Source organism: Ambystoma mexicanum, chromosome 10 (assembly GCF_040938575.1).
Source record: "Ambystoma mexicanum isolate Mex_15411 chromosome 10, UKY_AmexF1_1, whole genome shotgun sequence".
NCBI lineage: Eukaryota > Metazoa > Chordata > Amphibia > Caudata > Ambystomatidae > Ambystoma > Ambystoma mexicanum.
Window position 1 is genome coordinate 1464692981 of NC_090932.1, and position 15385 is coordinate 1464708365.

At 45.3% G+C, this 15385-nt stretch overlaps 1 protein-coding gene across 4 annotated transcripts in view; it reads left to right on the top strand.

Annotated features, from left to right (window-relative positions):
* HVCN1 (hydrogen voltage gated channel 1) overlaps positions 1-15385 on the top strand; it is a 764389-nt gene that overhangs the window by 287108 nt on the left and 461896 nt on the right. For 3 of the 4 annotated variants that reach the window (XM_069619541.1, XM_069619539.1, XM_069619540.1), the window contains one exon: positions 627-711. The exons of the other annotated variant lie outside the window; for it this stretch is intronic. The gene's annotated coding sequence lies outside the window, so the exon portion shown is untranslated. The remainder of the gene's footprint in view (positions 1-626; positions 712-15385) is intronic. 4 annotated transcript variants of the gene reach the window in all.

Here is a 15385-nt window from a genome sequence, read left to right on the forward strand (position 1 = left end):
ACTCTGTTTTATTTGTATTTTGCAAGTATTCTTTGTAAGATGGTAGCGGTTCTTGAAGGAGAGCTCTTGGATATGGGGCTCAGAAGGTATTTATTCAAGTGCCTTAAATGGAGAGTGGGTCAAAATACTGGATCCACTGCTTTACAAAAGTGTGTGATCCCGGACCAATGTTTTAATTTCCCCATGTTTTATCTGCAAACAATGGCAGCGACTAGACGTGATTCAGTTTAAGCTGTTCAAAGAAAAACTTCCTTTACATCGGGGCAGAAACAATGTTTGTAGGGATACAATGGTGTACCTTCATGGCCCTCTGCCGGGGCACCCAGGGCTGTCGCCCATATTGCATTATTTTAGCAAATGGCCATGCTGCAGTCCCATTCCACTTGATTTGACTGGATGATCTATATCCTCACCAGCCAGTCCGGGGCCCCAGAGATTCTAGTATAGTGGACTGGCTGCAGCAGAAGTAGCATTCATTTCCTCCCCTTCTGCTCACTGGATTTGCTTGGGCCCTGCAGATCCGGGCCCCACATGAAAATTAGTAAAACACTTGCTGTGTCTTGTTATTTTATTGGCTGCTGTACAGCACAGCTTCCGTCGTATTCATGGTCTCCTACCTCTTGCAGATCCTGAAGCACTAAAAGACAAACGAGTAGCAGGAGCAGAGCAAGGTCGCTTTGTTGCAATATTGATGCCTGCGGATCTGACGAGGTAAGAGACTGCGTGGTGTCTATTTTAGATATTTTGCAAGTTGTCTGGAGGAGTGTTCATTCTTGCTTCAGCTGTGTGGTTGTGTGGCGTGAGGCAGAAGGTGGAGATCTGTTGGTGTATCTGTGTAGGGTTAGTGTGGTGTTGGGGACAGTTAGTGCAAACACGTATTTTGGAGTGGTGTACGTTCTATCGTGTTTACCTGTGCTGAATCGGAGATAAGTTGTGTGTTTTAGAGCTGGTTATTGTTGCCAGACCATGCCTAGCAGACCACCTAATAACAAATGCAGACACAGATTTGTTTCCCCTTTTTTATTGGCAGTTGTTACATAACACTAACAGTATTGTGTTTTAATGCTAGTGTAAAAAATTGTTATCAACTGTATGCACTTAAATAAAGCAACAAAAAATGAAACAAATAAACATGACAAAATCATATATCCTCACATTCCAACAACTTGACAGTTTTTTACTTTACTTTTCACCACCTACTAGAAAATACTGACCCAACCCCTCACCATAACCCCCCTCCCCTCTCACACCTAAGGTAGCAAAGTGTGAAAGAGTCTGCAGTGAGTCTATACATTTTACACCACAGCATTATATCTTTTCCCCAGGCAATGGGGGATTACGCTTCACTGCTCGGGCAGGAGTCCTTTTCGAGGGTATCACTTGGCCCTTACAAACATTCAGTGCATGTCATGTACCATTTCCCCACCACTTGCACCTCCTCCTCATTCATCATACAGTCCTAGGCTAAACATGATTGAGCCATACTTGCTAAGGAAGGCCACCCACTCCAATTCATGGATAGGTCTCTAATCATGTACCAGCCGGATAAGCAACTCCATCTCGTAAATGTCCCGAACTTTCAAAGCCCATTGTCTCTCACTGGGGAATTGCCCTTTTCCACCACCCTGGCCAGGCAGGCGCTTGCAGCAAGCGGGAGGATGTGGACCATATGGGCAGCCGCCTCCACTCCTCCTCAAACACTTCTACTCCGAACAGCACCACCTAGGGGTCGAGATGTCTCTCTATTCCGTCCAGGGACTTTATCCACCCCAGGACCTCCTTCCAGAAACCTTGCACTTCTGCACAGCCCCACCACATATGCCACCTCAGTGGCCGTCGACTCCCACTGCAAAGCATCCTTCCATTCCGACATCAATGCACCTTTGAGTTGGAGGTATTTAAACACCTGTAGCATCCCCATACCGAGGCCCACCTCCAGCTCGGGCAGGCCCAAAAACCCATCCAAACCCTACCTGCCCCACTCTTTCCAGCCCTCCTCAAACCAATCTTGAAACCGGGCAGGATCCGGATACTGTTGCAGATCGGGGGTGCCCATATATGGCTCAGTGGGGACAGCCATGTCATAGCTCCTGCCAGGTCTCTTTGAGTCCTCCACAGTGGGCCCAGAATACGATGCCTATACACTGTCAGTGGAATCGCTTTCTGGGGTGCCCATAGCCATTCTCCCACCATAACTGGCCTGAGAAAATGGTTCTCTACCTGCACCCACTGTTTCTGCATGTCTACTTGAAAGTGCGGGACCAGCGCCCTAAATTGTGCAGCCCTATAATACAAGCACATGTCCGGAAGCCCCCTCTCCTCTTGGTTGAATTGGCACCCTTTGTTTCTGTCCCTGTCATATAAATGTATCAAGCTGGTGCTTTATCTTCATAAAGTGTACGTCTGGCATCGCAATGGGTAGGGTCTGGTAAAAGTATAACACATTGGCCAGGAATGTCATTCTGACTCATTCAATCGGCCCATCCACGACAGATTGAGCCTAGACCACCTCTCCAAGCCATCAAAGAGCATACTCAACAACGGGGGGTAGTTGATCGAATACAGATCACGTAGGTCTTTCGGTATCTTTATTCCCAGGAACTTTATACTATTCTGCTCCATCGGGATACAGAGGGCACTTCAATCTTCACCCTTTTCCTGCGTCTCCTGGCCTATGCGAAAAATGACTAATTTACCCATATTTACTTTGAACCCTGATACCTGCTTGTAATCAGTTAACAACCGGAGCATCCCCCGGACCGATGTGGCTACGTTGGAAAGATGGAGGAGGATGTCATCTGCATAAAGACTGAGCCTATACTCTTCTGCTCCTACCATAATGCCAGATATCTGCTCATCTTGTCTCAACGTTCTACTGAGCGGTTCTATGTAGAGAGCAAAGAGCATGGGAATAGCGGGCACCCCTGCCTCCTATTCCTACTGAGACGAAAGGCTCAGGATGTCTTCCCATTAACCACCGTCTGTGCATTTGGCGTGGCATAAATTGCGCCTATCATGCGCTGCATTCGTTCCCCACCCAAACCCTATCTTGCTAAGCACTGCAAATAAAAACTCCCACTCAACGCGATTTAATACCTTTCCAGTATCAAGGCTGGGTAATGCGTAACCTTCCAAGTCTGCAGAGACATGATTCATGAGATCTAACATTTTCCTTATAACATCGTACCTTGTCACCCCTCAATGATGCCCACCTGATCCGAGTATATCCGCCGAGGCATCATGCCCTCCAGCTGGGAGGCCAATATGCATGTACATTTATTTTCGTCGACATTGAGTAACGATATAGGATGATATGAAGAAGCAGTGGGTCGGATCCCTCCCTTCCTTGGGTATCACCGTTATGAGTGAATTACTAACAGATGCCGGAGCGAGCCCTGTCTCAAGTATGTTGTTGTAGACCTTTGTCATGTGCTTCAGAAGGAACCCCTCCCCCCCATAAACCATTTATAGAAACCCATTGTGTATCCATTCTCGCCTGGGGTATTCCCGTTGCGGAGCCACTGGATCGCTGCCTTCCCTTCCTCTACAGTTCTAGGACTAAGAGCTTGACTTCTGGGCCAGTGAGTCTCTCCATTTCCACACACCAGCGATTTGTCGCCAAGGCATTACATGACCCCGGGCACTCTGTGCATATAAGCCTTCATAATATAACGCAAATCTTTCTGCAGTCTCATCGGATGTGTCCACTTCAAACCCCCTTTTATCCTTTAGCTCTACGACCCACATCTCGGCCCTCTGTGCTCTAGGCCTCGTGGCTGGCAACGCATCTGCCTTGTCCCCTTTTCGTAAAATCCCTGCCTAAGGTACTTTAGCTTACATAGGGTATACCCCAACCGGAGCATCTTCAGTTCAGCCCTTTTCTTCCGAATGTGCTCTTACCTCTACTCATCGTACTACCCTTCTGCAAGCATCTGCGATTCCCCTTCCAAAATGTCTGCTCTAAGCACCTTCTCCCACAGTCTCATTCCCTCTTTTACAAGCTCCCTCCTGTATAAGTATCCCCCTGTAGGTGGCCTTCCCCGCTTTCCAGACCACATTAACATCCATCCCATTGGTGCCGTTAATCTAAAAATATGCCCTAATATCTTCTGAGAACTTGTCAGCACCATTAGGAGTCATTACATCTCCATATACAGTCCGCCCTGCTAAGTCCTTGTTGCATTACAACCATATTGTGGTCAGACCACCCCACCGGTCGAATAGCACTGCTAATCACCCCCCACCCCTGGTCCCCATTCAGAAGCAGATGGTCAATTCTGGTATTGGTGGTGTGTGCGGGTGGAGAAAAAGGCGTAGCCCTTCTCCCCAGGTGTATCACTCTCCACACATCTATCAACCCCCTCAATGGAATGGCGCGGCACAGGTGTCCCTCTCTCGGCTCTTCCTCAGTTGGTGCGGGGGGTCGGGTCCTTAGCAGATTTCCTTTCTAGCAGTTCATCGGCACATGCTTTAAAGTCCCTGCCTATGATGAATACGTCTCCCGCAGTGGCCATTATCACATCTAGGGCTCCCTGGATAAATGCTGCTTGTCCTTGGTTAGGGGCATAGAGCGCAGCCAATACCACCCTCAGCCCTTCCATAGTAACCTGCACTATAAGCAGTCGTCCATCCATCAGTCTCATACCATGCATTCCTGCAGCCACTTCTGCTTATGCAATATTATTCCCACTGAGCCCTGCTTTGCTTGCCCTGAGGCCCAATAGACTTGCCCAAACCCTGCACCCTGTAGCCACCTTTCCTCCCCTTCCACCAACCTGGTTTCCTGCAGGAACATCTAGGGCAGCATACCAGAATTCGCGGGCTTCTAAGGACCTCTTTGTGGGAGAGTTCAGCCCTTTAACATTCAGGGCCTCCATGACCAGACTCCTCCTTATGCATTCTCTAATTGAAAATGCAAGAGGCACTGATCCCCTGTATGTCGCCTCAGTTGATTTAAGCCAGGCATTCAACACGGTTGATAGAGCCCTGTTGTGGACAAGACGTCGTAGGTGGAACTTGACTGAGTCCCTCCTTGATATTCTGGTCCACGTACACACCAACACAGGAATACAAGTGAGATTAAATATGCAAGGCATGATAACTGGTTCAATTCCAACAGCAAGAGGACTTAGACAGGGGTGCGTGCTTGCCCCCGTCAGTTTAATCTTTAGATTTCAGATTTGGGAGAGTTTCTAGCATCTGGATGTTTTTTGCCGTCACAAATGAATATGGAAAAGTGTTTTTGGCTAAGCTAAAATGACATTTTATTGTTGGACAAAACCCAGATTGGTTTACAGTGGCCAATGGAAAGGTTCTCAGAATACACAGTATTGAATAGTCTCAGGGCCAGCCCTTGTAAGAGTAATGTTATGTGCTTCAGGGGCTCCAAGAACAGTAGTCGGAAATTCTGCTCGAAAATGTAATTGTAGAAAAAACTCTGAAATATCTGGGATATTTATTGAACAGAAGTTCAAACCAATCTGAGTGGGGCAAACCGAAATTTGAAAATGGAACTGATCTAGGGCCACAGATGAGGTTTATCCAAAAAAGGTATTGTCGTTTCAATCTATGACCTTTGGTTGATTTTTATAACTTGAAGATTATCCTGGCCCTTAACATGGAATGGAACTTTCACTATTCTCAGAAAAAATGGATTTAGAAAAATTGGAGGGCGCCCTCTGGCGGTATGTGTTGAATCTTTCTGTGTCCCAACAGTTATTGTAAGATACGAGCTGGGTCTTGCTTCTCTGGTTTTCCTGGTCCAATAGAAAATTATATAAATGTATAAAAAAACGTATGCAAGCAGGTCCCCAGGTACTGTATCATTTAATGTTTAAGCAACTGATGAGATAAATTTAGGCTGTATGACTAATTTTAATTTCATGACATTTTTGACAAGTAAACAGTATATACTGACGGACAATTTCTATATGAATTATGACACAACTAAGAGGAAATATTTTGATATGGACTGGATACCTGGAAGAAAAGAAGCTGCTATAAGCTGATTAAGGATCTTTGCGTGGTAAACAAAAAAGAGGCACATTACCCAACTATTTGACACATTGCCCAGATGGGATAAGGACTTTCCTATGGATAAGACAACCTTATTCACACTAATGACATTCTGTGCATTAGGGGATTAAGTGCAAATAATCTATGTAGATTCTGTTCGGGGAGCCTGAAGCACTGAAGCATGTATTTATATTCTGTTTAGCTCTTGTAGGGAAGTATATAGACTTTTTTTTTAGAGATTACGTTCATGTTGTGTTATATTTGTTTAGGCTCTTATTTTGGTACAGCATCCTAAGGGGGCAGCCAACTTCATTATTAATTGGGGCTGTATCCTTTTGAAAGGATTTTTAAATGATCTTTTTTTTTTTTACTTTAATCTGTTTTTTATTTTCAAACATTAAACCAAACACAAGGCAGTCGTCATGATACAGCATCATTATTGATAAAGGATTCCACCATACAAATATTCAACGTGTTGTAGCGACTCGGGTTAGAACCCCTAGTGCTAGTCAAGGTGACCAACCCTGCATCCCCCCTACCCCCCTCAATTCCCCCTGTACATACTGTGTCAGATTACATTGCATAGCATAGCAGTTAGATGACATGTTTAGCGACGATAGGGTGTTTGGACCATGGTTTTACATCGGGTCAGGGTCCTGTTACTCCTGAAATGTTCATTGCCCATTCACGGATTGCTGAGATGCATTCTTTAGCAGATATGGAGAGAGTGCTGTATCGGAGAGAAAAGAAAATGCATTATTTAATAAGATCTGGGGCAAATTTCTGTTACTGTATTAGATTTGTTTTATTGCTTGTATTGTGACTCCAGGGGGAGAGGGGGGTGTTTCCGATGTATATAGTTAATGTTGATTTGCTGTGATTGTATGATGTTTGTATTTTGTTTGTGTTTTTGTTCATATGTTATGATGTGATATTTTTAAATAAATATTTTAAAAAAAAAAGAAAAAAAAAAGAAAGGCACATCGCCATGAAAGGCAAGGTCAAGCAAACCTGTGTCACTCCCCTTCATGAGTATACACATCACCCCTAGTACATACCAACATACGCATTTGTCTTGTGCCGTTATCCGAACACAGTCCAGGCTTATACGTCCTAGGCCCTGCTGGAACCCAGCAACAGTGTAAGTGTCCCACCGTCCGGCCACTGTTGGATATCAGGGTCTACGACTTCCCAAAGTGATCCGCCTGTGTGGAGCTAGATAGTCGTTTATAGACACTTGTTTGCTCCAGTGTACATAGTTTAGCTAACCCGGCTGACCAAGTGGTTTTCGTCAGTGGGGTGTCTGCCTTTCAGTGTAAAACTATGAGTTTGCGAACCACGAAAAGCATAATATGGATAAGCTTGCATTTCAATGGGTCAGTATGCCAATCATCACTAACTGCCTCAAATACCATGGGACCCGGGGCCATTGTGATCTTAGCGCTGCGTATGCGTGAACCCTGCTGATGCACCCTGTGCCAATATGGTGCAATCCGTGGGCAAGACCACAGTATATGTCCCATGGCGCTCAGCCCCCCACATTGTCGCCAGCATGTCAGTGATTGTGTTAGTCCCATATTGTAAATCTTGGTAGGGGTTTAGTAGAAAAGTATTTAAAACTGTATTTCCCTATTTTTGATGTTGAAAAAAACCACAGGTCTTCAGTGAAATATTTATGCATGTCTCCATAATCTAGCGTGAGCCCTAAGTCACTAGACCACATGGCAGCTAATGTATTATTCCTACCCATGTTTTTGGGGATGATGTACATTAATTAAAAAATGTGCTGGCGCAGGAAAGACGCTGTCTTGTTCCAGTTCAATCTCACATGCGGAGAGTCCGGTCTGGTGGGACTGCCTAGAAGTGTGTGTAGTGATCCCTGACTGTAGGGTCCTATATTGGAACCAGTTTGATTCCCGTGCCCAAGACACCATGGGTGACGAGTGATGCATTGCGTCTCATACCTGTTGGTGTGTGCTATGAGAATCCAGCGTCCGTACACAAAGTAACCAGTAACAGCAGGACACAGCAAGTGTGTCAGGAGCTATTCTTATATTGTTACTGGGCCGATTGTCCTTTGTAGGGGAGAGTAGGCAGAAGAGATTCCTGGGCCAGTAGCTGTCCAAGCCTGCTCAGACAAAGAAGAGATAGAATCCCAAATACATGTCCCCTCTGCCATCAGTTCACAGCCCCTTCTTGTCTGCGTTACGGGGCTCGAGGTCTTCTAAGCACTTTTTTCTATCTCTCTCTCATCCTGGATTGGTGCTGTGGTTGCAGTGGTAAACGGCCCGCCTGCGCAACCTCATCTTCGTCTGGGCAAAGTCAGTGATTACTAGGACACGTATTCTTAAAAAATCGCCAGGCCTCTTCAGGATCCTCAAATGTGTGCCATTGCGGATAGTTGTATACACCACATTGCTGGAAATTTGAGGTAATATTTATACTCCATACCTTTCTGCGCCTCAAACAGTGGGTTGAAGCCCTTCCTGTGCAGAGTGACTTCGAATGAGTAGTCAGTGAAGATCCATATATCGGAGTGTCCACACGCACTGTCCCCACTGCGCGATACGCCTTCAGGTTCGCCAGTTTATGTTCGAATTTTAACAGACGCATTGTGATAATGCACAGGCATTCTCCTGCGGCAGGTTTTGGAATAGGAGCACGTGGCTGGTATGGCACCCCCAGCCCCCTGTCAAGCGTCGCCTTATGGCCACATGTGAGTCACCTGCGACCAGACTGGGTTCTTAACTAGGTACCTGTTAGCATAGGCAGCGTGCTTCTCTCCGCCGCTCGTGTACACCTACACATGTGAGCACTGCGTGGATCCATCCTCCCTGGCGGGTGCCCGTGATCTTCAGTCGAAAGCATGTGGTGAGTTGCACCCATGGAGTGCGTGGAGACAGTGTAAGCGACTGTGGTGGGTCTGCCAGTATCCGTGTTGCTGCCAGTGCTCATAGATGTTGGTGTGTATCCTTGCATCGCTTCTGCCCCACCTCATATGGTGCACAGCATAGGAACTCGTAGGAAATATTTATTTTTATGATAATAACGTTCACAGACAATGGAGGTCATTACGAGTGTGGCGTAAGGATTTAACGGCACCGGTGAGGATGGTGGTGCCGTTAACCCCTTACTGCCGCATTCCGAGGTCCCTTAGCGGGTCCCACTAAGGCCGGCTGGTAAAACCAGCTGTCCTTAGCGGGAGCCGCTAAGGGACCAGGGAGCTAATAACGGGCCCGTAATTTACGGGCCGTTATTAGCTCCCTCCCCATTCCCATTGAGCCCTATGTGGGCTGGAATGGGAATGGGGACTTACCGGGTCCTCCAAGGTTGGAATGACCCGGTAAGTCCCCATTCAGAGAACCCGGACCCGACTTTGGAGGCAGCCATGGTGCTAATGGCACCATGGCTACCTCCAAACTCGTAATGACCCCCAATGTGTTTTAAGCTAAAGTGGATTTTTTTTTCCACTCTCCGTTTTATGTTTTTTAGCTTCAATGTAATTGGATCATTTTAGATCGTTAAATACATTTGTATATGGTTTGTAATAAACCAATACAATAAATGCAACCACAGCATTACCATGCTGGCCTGTACCAATACAAATGTGCATTTTATCTTCAAATCCTATCATGTTTTGGACAATACCAATGGTCAAGTGAGATTTTAAAATGCACTATTTTCTGTTAATTTGATACTAGTTCCTGCACACATTCAATAGCGGAGAACATTAGGGGGGGGGGGCCTGCAAGTAAGTTTGTGCTTGCCCACAGTCTTGACACCTACCCCACCATTTGAAGAGTAAGCCCCTGTACCACACGCCAGCCACCCCCTTCACAGGGCAGGTCCATCTGCACTCCTGGTCACATCCCTGCCGGAGTTCCTATCCTGCCCCTCAGTCCTGTCATTGGCTGGGCAGGACGCCTCTTATCTGCCTTAAAGAAACGGATGGGAACAGCCTTTGCCCTTTCCCATAAGTCTCTTTAAGGCTGAGGAAATATTTACCTCAATGTCCTTTCCTTAGCAAAGTGATGGTGAGCAGATGCAACAATGAGATCCGCAGCACCAGCCCAAGGGCTGGGTAAGTGCCAGTATGGTTCTCCAGATGTCCCCCCCTCCTGCTTAGATAGCAAGTTTTCCAAAGTGTCGACTACCATCGTAGACCCTAATTCGATCTCGCTAAGGCCGCCGGCCCAGCCCCCTTCCCGCTCAACTCAATGATGTAAAAATAAAAGCGCCTGGCGTGAAGTTTCTAACAGTGCTGCCTTCATCTCCACCCTGGAGCCTGCATAATGTACCTGAAGCCAAGAAGCATGGGGGAACTATGTCCCTTGTAGTCCTGTAAAAAAAACAAATGTGACTGCACCTAGTAACGCTGCATGCCTCTCCACTCCCACACCTCTTCCACTTTAATGTTATGTTGCATCAGGGCAAAAATGGGTTGAGGAATCGAGGGGAGTTCTAACAAATGGGTGTGTCTTAAGCAGTACTTTAATTGGGAGACAGAATCAATTGGGCGGAGAAGCCCTAAAGTTGACTATAAGCCTCTCCTTGAATGCTACTTGAAAGAATCAGATAAAACTAAAGATCTATTAATGAAAACCCACACTTATGACCTCAAGCTTGTGGAAAAAAGAAGAATATTGAGAAGAGCGAAACCGCTTGCAGCAAAGACGAATCTCAAATATAGAGAGAAAGCTAAAATCGCAATTAAAGCCTATAAGAACTGGATATCCAGGTACAGAATCAAACTGTAACAAAACGATTCGGAGCAAAAGTTACAGATAATTAGTCGGAAAAAACAAGAGACTTCTGCTGCCAACACTGGAGATTTCCAACATAACGTCAGCAAGAAAATGTGTGGATTACTTTTCAACTCTTTTTCAAGGAATAAAAGCACCTCGCTACCTAAAACCAGTAAGTTTGACCAAATCATGGGACATCCCACATGATGTAGAAACAATTCTGGGGAAATTGTGTAAATTGAACGCCTCACGGGAGCCCGGCATGGATGGAATAACAAAATCGAGTACAATTATCAGCAAAGTTCTAGATCCATCTACACAAACTAGATCGATTCCTAGCTCATGGAAAATATCAACAGTGGTCCCCATTTTCAAAAAAGGGGAGGAAAGAAAACCTACGAAATTATCGATCAGTCGCACTCTTAGATGTGATTGGCAAGGTTTTCGGTTTGCTTCTACTGGACTGCTTCCAGCAGAACTGGATAAAAACCGCAGGCAGTAACTACCGTTTCCAAACTGGATTTGTAAAAACCATCAGAACTACAGCAAATAATCTGCCTTTGAGTACCATGAAGGGTATGGTGCAGGGGGGGAGATCGAGGATCTTCATGGCGTTTGCTGACATGGTCCAGGCCTTTAACCAGGTCAACCGAGAAATCTTGTGTAGTACGCTGATGGAGAGAGTCCATCGGAGACAATATTAGAACCTATAATAGCCCTACACTCAAATACATCCATGAGGGTCCGCCTAGATCGCTCTGGCACATTATCATCGGCAATTCCCACAGCCAGAGGAGTCAAACAAGGCTGTCCCCTGGCACCAGTCTTATTCAACTTTTACCTCTCGGACCTCCAATACTTCGAGCAATTATTTAGATCTTTCCCTCCAACAATAGGAGGAGCTTGTGTGACTCGTCTTTTGTAAGCCGACAGTCTGATCTTAATAGATCAGACAGCATTGGGTCTCCAGCGACAACTGGACAGTCTCCAGAAATACATCAAGGACAACAACAATTGGAGATCAACAAAGAGAAAACTAAAATCTTGTGTTTGGAAAAAACATCTAAACGAAACGAAAAACTTAAATGGTTTTTGGAGGACTCTCATATCGAGCGAGTAAAACAATTTTGATACTTGGGAGTTATGTTAAGTAATACTACAGCGCAGACCCCGATGCAAGACTTCTTGTTAGAAAAAGCTAAGACTTTAGTTGGACAAGCTAAGGCTTTGGACAAGAAATTCTGTCGCTTTTCTTTGTTACAAGCAATGAACTAGTACTAGGTTAAAGTTCTCCCTTCAGTAACTTGTGGAGCGGAGGCAATGCCTAGAATACCAACAAAAATCTGGCCTAGACTCGATGGACTGTTCTGGCGGTGAGTCTTGGGCCTCCCAAACTCAACCCCAGTTACAGTCATATGTAGAGAATTGAGCCTCCTTTCTCTTCAAGCTACAATAGAATGGAATAGTTTAGCGCTATTCAGAAAGATCAGCCTTCTAAATTACCCAAAACATTTTCAGATCATCAACGATGAATTGTTAGGTGGAACAAGTAAACTGCTGAACAATTGGGCTAGTAAAAACAAAGCCAAGCTAGAGGAAATTGGCTGTACAGAAGCAGATCTGAAATTTTAGCCCACAAGGGTAAAAAGGAAGCTTGACGACCATGACTGGATCTGCACTCTGGCACTCGCCTCTACCTATAAACTAAGAGCCAATCTACTGATGAATTGCAGTAGGCAAGACACGCCAGCAGGCTACTTGATAACATTTCCCAACAGGGCATATCGGGACAACTTTCTGAGGTTATGCTTGAACCTTTTACCTACTAAGGAGATCATTGCAATGGGGGGAAAAATCTGATCAAAACAAATGTTCCTACTGTAAATAGTTGGATCAGGTCGAAACCCTGAAAAATCTATTACTCTATTGCGCAGCACTAACCAAGGAGAGAAAACCCTTTTTGAGCCAACATTTCTCAAAATTCCGGTCATACAACGAAGACTGGTAGATGTTAAGACATCTTTGGTGATAGCTGTGGTGTCAACAGATTGAATAATCAGAAAGGAAAAAAAGGGGGTTAAATAAACAAAGATGTAGAATCTATACTGAACAGTATGCCATGAATGAAAGCCAAAAAACGATGGATGATGAAGGGGAAATAAACCATTTGATGATACCAGGTAAACAAAAGATCCTAAAAGACAACCGAGAATGGAAAAGACAAAGTAAATTGACCATATGGAAAGGGAAAAGTAAAAATTGTCTCATTGGAAGATTAAATTGAACTTTTTCTTTGTTTTGTAAAAATTGTAAATTAATTGAATCAAAAAATAATATATATGTGTGTGTGTGTGTGTGTGTGTGTGTATATATATATATATATATATATATATATATATATATATATATATATATATATATATATACACACACACACACACATCTCCTTTCCGATAATCCATTGATTAAGTTCCACGAATAACACTTTGGCAAAGATCTTAGCCGGTACGTCCAACATTGCCAACATCCAATAGTTGGCAGGCACATTCCACTGACCCTTTTTATATACTGGCAATATGTGACTTTCCCTCCATGTGTCCGGTAAGATACCAAAGGTTCCAATGTAAGCAAAGAGGAGATGCAAGGCGTGAGCCTACATGCCTGGGGACAATTTACAGAGACAGTTGCATATGCCGTTTGGGCCAGCTGCATGGGAGTTGTTCAAATGCTCCATTATAATGACGATGTCAAGAATCGATGCCTTACATGCCCATGTGGCATCAGAGGGTACAATATTTGTAACTACTGGAGGGATGGCTCCCAGAGTAGTCACAATATGAGCGACCCATGCAATTACGGAAACATTTTATAGTTAGATAGCGTTATTCAGCACCTCCAATTACATTCCATATTGCAGTCTTGTTTTTTAAGATTGCCAAACTGGCTATTTCTTGCCATTTGTTTATTTTGCATCTTAATTTGTGTTCTTTTAGCCATCTCAGATATCTTAGTTTGGCTAGTTTGATGTGGTGGTTGATCTCACTAGAAGTATAGATGCACAGACATGGATATAGAGCGTCAGATATTTCAGCATGCAGTTTCTTCTTAGCTGCCACAATCTTTACAAAGTTAGCGTGTTTGTTATACACCTTATTACAGCGCTCAAATGCGGTTTTGTAGTTCCTACGCTTGTTAGTAATTTCTTTGATATTAGCAATCAGTCCAGAAAAGGAAGTGACAATGGGAGAAGCAGAAAGCCTAGAATCATACAAGTAGGCTCTCTGAGGCATTTTCTGCTTTGGTTACATTTGGGGCATTCCACTGAATACGGTGGCTTGTGAGATTGACAAATATATCACTGTTTAGGTTGTACAAGCTTGTCAATATAGTGGCATTAAGATGCTTAAAGGGTAAATTATCACTTTCTTCACGTGGAAAGATAGCCGTGTCCTCCACCAAAGACATTCCCTGCTGGTTCACGATGACATAATCAATAGTGGAGGCACTCTTACCACAACACCAGTATAGGCCATCTGTGCATTCCCAGAGCATAAACCATTTAGACGTGTAAAACCATAGTCCTCAAACATCTACACTCAAGCTTTTCTTGAACGCTTGGTGTGCGCAGTAATCCTAAACGGCCCAGACTCATGTTTCTGTGAGTGGTCATTGGTGGGTAATTCAATGCAGGCGTTAAAATCGCCCGAAATCCATATCGGTAGATCATGGTCATAAACATTGAGTATTTGTTTCACCGTTAACACATTCCTCCAAAAAGCATAAAAAATTGAAAATGTTTGTCCTTCTCTTTTTACGCAGGGTACCGCACGCGGCCGTAACCCCGCCCTGCTCATCGCCCTTCACTCCTTTTCTCCGCGCGGTTGGAACTGGACGCACTTGCATCTTCAGGAATTTTTGTTCCCGTTTGTCCTCCTCCAGTTCGGTGGTCGCGTAGTCCTCCGTCTATGCCAGAGCATCTGGGATTTGTGTCCTGTTCTTCATGCGAACGTCGCTTTGCTAGGGGGCGGATCCCCATTCTCTCTGCTTGGAGTGTCTCGGGCCGGACCCCTGCTGGGATTCGTGCTTCTACTGCGATTCCCTCTCCGTCCGGGCACTCCAGCGCGGTCTTCTTCGGTGGGAGGACGTTTTTCAGCGCGTTCCTCCGCCTCATCTTCAGCTTTTCATGGATGAAAAGAGACGCCCAGTAAGTTCCTTACTTTTTAGGGCGCCCCGGCCGGGGCACTCCTTTCTGGGATTTTCTCGGTCCGGGAGGGGCTCTACTAGCTCTACCACCAGGATGTCTCCTGAGGTGCCTCACAGGCCTTATAGGCGTAACAGAGTTTTCTCTGAGGTTTCCCACGAGGAGCCTGCCAAGACCGGAACACGTTCCGAGGTTCACCTGTCGGGTGCTAAACGTAGGCCCAGTTCATCTGAGGCTTTGGACTCGGGGTTCGCTCCGAGGTCTGTTTCTGGAGCTTTCTGTACCAAGCCACGGCTTGAGGCCCCTCATGAGGGTGCTACACATACCCGGACGAACCCCAAGGTTCCTCTACTTGAGGCTAAGGTCTGTACCGACAAAACCGAGAGACCTGCTCCTAAGGTCTTGTCTGTACGGATCATGCCTC